General features: G+C 37.9%; 1 pseudogene; it reads right to left on the bottom strand.

The window, feature by feature from the left end:
• Positions 1–217: 217 nt before the first annotated feature.
• Positions 218–388, bottom strand: LOC126424120 (U2 spliceosomal RNA; annotated as a pseudogene).
• Positions 389–7,335: the final 6,947 nt, after the last annotated feature.

Genomic DNA, 7,335 nt, shown 5'->3' with positions numbered 1-7,335 from the left:
AGAGAACCACGGATATGATTCTGGAAATGGAGCTGTAATCAGGTGTTTTCTCGTTGCGGCGAGATCTTTTAACGAAATTTCCATCTCCCACCTACATAGAGAAAGACGATCATCGTAATAAAAATCAGCTATATTACCCAATTTAGAATGTGATAGGTAGTATTGAACTGATATTAACAACTCCGATGTGCTGCTACGTTAAGGGACTTCATATGTGATGAAGTATTGAGTTCGAAAGTGAGAAAGCAACCTATGCCAGAGTCAGAGCATGCTCTTAGCACTCTGTTCCGAGCCAACAGTGAGTTTAATATTCTAGTCCTGCGATGCAGAATTAGCAGATATGAAGCTGATAAGAAAAGATATTTTTTTACCTGAGGAGAAAATACATAGTATTGTACAGCATTATCACAAGTGAAAACGCGTGGCTGGTACGATTTCTTCTGTCTTCAAAAATAACTCGTATAAAAGGGGGAAGTCTACATTTCGCATGAGAAATTCGAGGTATATTGACAAAACAACACCCCTTTTTCAAATTGGCTAAAGTGAATTTATTAAACTGAGGAATCTATGTCAGGTGTGGCATTGCGGTTACTGCAAGTCACGCCTGCCTGTATTTCATTATTCCACGACCAGCGGCAGGAGTTGTCATGAGGGGTCAGCGACCGGATGTCGAGTCTTAATTAAGGCTGTCGCAATAGGCAGGTACAAAGAAAAAATCCTGGATATGGCTCTTGCCTGCAGTCATGGGGACACATTCACAGCTGTTTCGCTGCAGTGCAGTTGCGAGAGTAGCGGCGGTCGGCGCGTTTTTTAGATTAGTCTAGATTCAGTTTTCGTTCCATAGACCCAAAAATGACATGATTCTCGTGGGTGTTTTAAAGGCACATTTTTAGCCATAGCATGTAAATCTGTTTTTTCTTAATCAGAGAACCGTGTCCAATAAAGTATGGAAGCCAATGCAAGTTATCTTGTGCGCGGTCGCATGTGATCGCTGGTGAGACACAGAAAGGATGTCTAGTCTTTTGTTAATTACTTCTTTTGTTATCTGTTCTGGAATGGAGTCGAGGGAGAGCCTCGCGCGTTAGACTGGCCGCTCTAATTTAAACTCTTTAATTTTATAAAAAGTCACTGCGTACTGCAGGGCGCGTACTCGCGCTTACTAGTAATTATACAGGGTGTTACAAAAAGGTACGGCCAAACTTTCAGGAAACATTCCTCACACACAAATAAAGAAAAGACGTTATGTGGACATGTGTCCGGAAACGCTTAATTTCCACGTTAGAGCTCATTTTAGTTTCGTCAGTATGTACTGTACTTCCTCGATTCACCGCCAGTTGGCCCAATTGAAGGAAGGTTATGTTGACTTCGGTGCTTGTGTTGACATGCGACTCATGGCTCTACAGTACTAGCATCAGCACATCAGTACGTAGCATCAACAGGTTAGTGTTCATCACGAACGTGGTTTTGCAGTCAGTGCAATGTTTACAAATGCGGAGCTGGCAGATGCCCATTTGATGTATGGATTAGCACGGCGCGGTACGTTTGTATCGAGACAGATTTCCAGGACGAAGGTGTCTAGACAGGAAGACGTTCGAAGCAATTGATCGGCGTCTTAGGGAGCACGGAACATTCCAGCCTGACTCGCGACTGGGGAAGACCTAGAACGACGAGGACACCCAAAATGGACGAGGCAATTCTTCGTGCAGTTGACGATAACCCTAACGTCACCGTCAGAGAAATTGCTGCTGTACAAGGTAACGTTGACCACGTCACTGTATGGAGAGTGCTACGGGAGAACCAATTGTTTCCGTACCATGTACAGCATGTGCAGGCACTATCAGCAGCTGATTGGCCTCCACGGGTACACTTCTGCGAATGGTTCATCCAACAATGTGTCAATCCTTATTTCAGTGCAAATGTTCTCTTTACGGATGAGGCTTCATTCCAACGTGATCAAATTGTAAATTTTCACGATCAATATGTGTGGGCTAATGATAATCCGCACGCAATTGTGCAGTCACGTCATCAACACAGATTTTCTGTGAACGTTTGGGCAGGCATTGTTGGTGATGTCTTGATTGGGCCCCATGTTCTTCCACCTACGCTCAATGGAGCACGTTATCATGATTTCATACAGGATACTCTACCTGTGCTGCTAGAACATGTGCCTTTACAAGTACAACACAACATGTGGTTCATGCAGGATGGAGCTCCTGCACATTTCAGTCGAAGTGTTTGTATGCTTCTCAACAAAAGATTCATTGACCGATGGATTGGTAGAGGCGGACCAATTCCATGATCTCCACGCTCTCCTGACCTCAACCCTCTTGACTTTCATTTATGGGAGCATTTGAAAGCTCTTGTCTACGCAACCCTGGTACCAAATGTAGAGACTCTTTGTGCTCGTATTGTGGACGGCTGTGATACAATACCCCATTCTCCAGGGCTGCATCAGCGCATCAGGGATTCCATGCGAAGGAGGGTGGATGCATGTATCCTCGCTAACGGAGGACATTTCGAACATTTCCTGTAACAAAGTGTTTGAAGTCACGCTGTTACGTTCTGTTGCTGTGTGTTTCCATTCCATGATTAATGTGATTTGAAGAGAAGTAATAAAATGAGCCATAACATGGAAAGTAAGCGTTTCCGGACACATGTCCACATAACATATTTTCTTTCTTTGTGTGTGAGGAATGTTTCCTGAAAGTTTGGCCGTGCCTTTTGTAACACCCTGTATAAGGAAATTTCCACTGTGCACGGACGAGATACCGACGTGCGGATAATCAACATACCACTAGCGATTAATATTGTATTCCCAATGTAAGTAGCATAGTGCACTTCAGTAATTATAGTTATGATTAACGCTATTGTGATTTCATTATTTGTTTAATCCATGATCCTAAAATTTCAACATTATATGTAAACTGTATTTTCAGTATTTATCTCATTTTAGCTCAGAAATAATGTGGTCCACAAACCTCCTTCTTACGGCGACGAAATTCTCAAAGCATATGTCCGATGCCACCTTATCATGGTTTAAATATATTCATTGATTTTTAAATATTTCCATCCATCTCAATTCAGTTCAACAAAAATTATAAAAAAACCAAAATAATATAAATAATCATATTTACTTATATACATATATTTTATTTAATTATTTACAGTGTCAAACAAGTCAGAAAGTATAGCATCAAAAACGTAAAACATCTGAATATAATTCTCAATATCCTGATCATTTGTCAGGAGAGTGTCAGAATAGGTGTATACAACATAGTAAACTGGAACTGCCTATATTTACAGAATTAATACTCTGTCAGAAAAAAATATAGTTATGCACTTTTAATAAATTTATCACAAACAAAATACCTAATCTTGTGACCAAGTGCTGTCAAAACTGAAATCTAACAGACTTTTTACTTAAGCTGGTCTAACATTCCCTGTTAAGATTTCAGTTATAGAGTATAAGGAGCTACCTATCAAAAAATCTTCAAACTCTGTTCAAAGTGTGCTGCATGTGAAATGAGGTTTTTTATGGTTGTTGGCAATTTACTCAAAATGTGTGTTCCTGAATATTGGACCCCTTTCTGCACTAAAGTAAGGGATTTTAGGTCTCTATGTAGATTGTTCTTATTCCTAGAATTGATACTATATATTGAGCTATTGGTTGCAAATAGAGATACATTACTTGCAAGAAACTTCATTAAGGAATAAGTATACTGAGAAGTAGTAGTTAGAATTAAAAGTTCCTCGAACAGTTTTCTACACGATGTTCTTCAATTTACACCACAAATGAGTCTTATTACACGTTTTTGTGTGCTAAAAAGTTTTGCTTAGCTTCACGAGCTACCCCAGAATATGATTCTGTATAACATAATAGAATGAAAGTAAGCAAAGTACACAAGTTTTTTATGTTTATATCTCCTACATATGACATCACTTACACTGCAAATACAGACTTCTTTAGGTGCTTTAGCAATTCTGTGGTATATCCTAGACCCTTGAATTTTAGAGCTGTAATCCCAGAAATTTAACACTGTCAACCTCTCTCATCTGAGTGTCTTCATATGTTATACACATGCTGGAAGGAAATCGTCTTTTCAAAGTTTGACGACAGTTAATTGGCTTTAAACTATTTATTAATATCAGTGAAAATTTGATCTGTACGTGACTTGCTACTTATTTTAATGTTTCTATCATCTGCAAACAAAACAATCTTAGAATCTGGCAATGTAATGCACGAGAGGTCATTAATGTACAAAATAAAAAGAAATGGTCTCAAGATGGAGCCTTGTGGAACACTACATGTAATTAATACCCAATCAGATAAAGATTGACTGCCTACTGCACAGTTATTTTGCAATAAGACCCTTTGTTTCCTGTTAGTTGGATAAGACTCAAACCATTTCGCAGCACTCACTTTGGTACCATAATATTCTAATTTACTTAAGAGAATTTTGTGATTCACACAGTCAAAGGCTTTTGACAGGTCACAGAAAATTCCAGTAGCCTCTAATTTGTTATCTAATTAAATAAGTACATTCTCATTGTATGTATAAATAGCATTCTCTATATCAGAACCCATAAGAAACCCAAACTGTGAGTTGTACAATATATTGTTTGCTGTCACATGCATAAGGGATGCTTGAACACAACCTTTTCAAATGCTTTTAAAAAAGCTGACAAAATTGACATTGGTCAGTAGTTTGATGGTGTCTCTTTTCCCCCTTGTTGTAAAGAGGCTTAAATTCAGCATATTTTAGCCAGTCTGGAAATGTTCTATTGATAAGAGATTGATTACACAAATAGCTTAAAACAGTGCTTAACCTGCATGGCACTCTTTGATTAACTTTGTTCATATGTTATCAAACCACTAGAACACTTTGATTTTAAGGATTTATTGATGGATGCTACTTCTTTGCGAGATCTGTGCAACATTTCTGTTTCACTGAAGCTGTTTGTAAACACTGGTCTCAGGTACTCTGCTGCACTGTTTACTGAACCTAATAATCCCAATCTGCCAGTAACAGAAACAAAGTCTGTCTCCATCTTCAATATATCCCATATAGTTTTTATTTTGTTGCCTGATGTAATTATCTTTTCCTCATAATAAAGCTGCTTAGATTTCTAGATTACTTGCTTCAATATTTTTCAGTATTCTTTGCAATGCATTACAATACTAACATTACAGCAGTCTTGTTTCTGTCCCACATGATCGCTTTATTCCTTGTGTAATTCTTGGTTTATTTTCAGATTTCTGTTTCATTTGAGTTATCTTTAGGGGAAAAAATTTTCAAAAGAAGAAGTAACTTTACTAATGAATGCTTTGTATTTTCCATTTGAGTCAGAACTACTGTAAACATCTATCCAGTTCATGTCTTTGAACAATCTCCAAAACTTCTCAATTTTTGATTGATTTATTAGCCTCCTGTACTCAGATTTAATAGATTTTTTATCCTGACATGTTTCAACATTTAACATAAGATGCTGCATGTCATGATCAGATAGTCCATTTACTATTAGTTTCGTAATATGACTTGTTTTCCTAGATTTGTGTACAAAGATTTTATCAATAGCAGTCTCAGAGCATTTATGTACAATAGCTACAAACTTCACAGTAGGAATTAAATTGAATGATAGTGTGTGACATCACATGTTAACACATGATAACAATTAATGCAGTAAGCTACACTGCAGTACAGCCCACAGTATTGGAGCTGGAGGCTGTGAAGGAGACCACAAGTTGTGTCCTGCCTGAGTCATATACACCTGCTGGTACTGCAGCATCAGAATGGCTCCATTGTCACTTCGAGCTACTGTACATTCATGCCACCTAAGAACCTAAATAAATGATATTAAATATTATTCAATTATTTTCAAAATCGGTACACTACCTTTTGTTATTCAGAAGATTGTATAAAAATTTCAACATTGTAACTATCATAGTTTCAGAAATAAAAAATTGCTAAAAAAGTCAAAAACCGACGCTTAGGGAACTAAATTCATTTAGGAAATATAATAGTTTATCTTTTGGTATAATTGAAAAACATAAACAGAACTATCAGTGTTCAGAGTTAATTAATTGAGATTTTCATATTAAAACTACAATTATTTTTCATTTTCGTAATATAAAAATCAGACAAAATTATTATTTGTGTGTAATATTGTTGTGGGAAAAAATGTGAATAAATGAGAGTGTGTAAGTGGGACATTCTTCAGATTTAGATGTTACATTATATACCATATAAGTAACCTGCAAGAGTTACACAGGCCTGTCGTGGGAAAATGATCCTGTGGAATTTACCCACTTTGCTGATGACGTATATCTAGGTGTGATTGCTATTCTAATAGAGCAGCCAGAAAGGTGGCTGGAGAAAAATCTGTATCTAACGAATATTTTCAGAATTATCGCCTTTTCGTTTTCGTTATTAAACATTACTTTAATATTTGCATGTCAGATTCACGCAAAAGCGTCTGTGTCTAAGGATTGGAGTAGGCCAATTTTGTCGTGAGTATGATCATGAGCGAGCATTCTGATTGGTAGCGAGTACGATCAGCTAATCAGAAATGAAACTATGTCTTGGTCGCTGATATGGAGTACCTGGCAGTAGGTGGCAGCACAATGCGCCTAATATGAAAAACATATTTTTTGGAGTTGCCCAGATACTTTTGATCACATAGTGCATACAGGCTTCCTTGTAAACATTAGAAGGAACATGATGCACACATGCCTGCCTGCATAATTAGGTATTAGAGTCATGGCAGCGATGAAAATTGTAGAACATACGTTCTCTGTCGTTGAAGTATAGTTGTAAATTTTCTAGTTGTGGCTGGTCTCCAAATGAGTCTAAATAGTAGACGTTGCTTGTATTTTTCTTAATATACACCACCCAATGAGTTCCTGGCCCCCAGAAACTTCTAAAGTCATAATTCCACATTCTCCAGATTTCCACGTAGTCTTCGGTAATGTATTCGGCATAAACACGCCATGGAATCATAGAATGCTGAATTTTTTCCTAACAAACTCGAGCAGATCTGTATTGGTAAGCGGTCTTGTCCGGTAGGATAGCTAATGGGCTTTTTTTATTTATGAAGAGATCTAGTTCTTTCTTGTATGATTTCAAGTATAGTCCTTTTCCGATGGCTGTTGCTTCTATCATGCAGTTATGTCTTCTCGCTTTCTGTAGTTGCTCCCGGGAGTTCTGTACATTCTTGACTGTTCTGGCAATAGCTGCAGCACCACCAGCCAGAGAGCCCATCGCCGAGATATCTGCGAAGGCTGGAATTTGGGAAGGGGAAAAGTCCGTCTGATGTCTTGAATGTCGGCGGAAGTCG

This window comes from Schistocerca serialis, chromosome 1, assembly GCF_023864345.2.
Source record: "Schistocerca serialis cubense isolate TAMUIC-IGC-003099 chromosome 1, iqSchSeri2.2, whole genome shotgun sequence".
NCBI classification, from domain to species: domain Eukaryota; kingdom Metazoa; phylum Arthropoda; class Insecta; order Orthoptera; family Acrididae; genus Schistocerca; species Schistocerca serialis.
The sequence above is the reverse complement of the archived record's forward strand: the minus strand, read 5'-3'. Positions and strand labels throughout refer to the sequence as shown.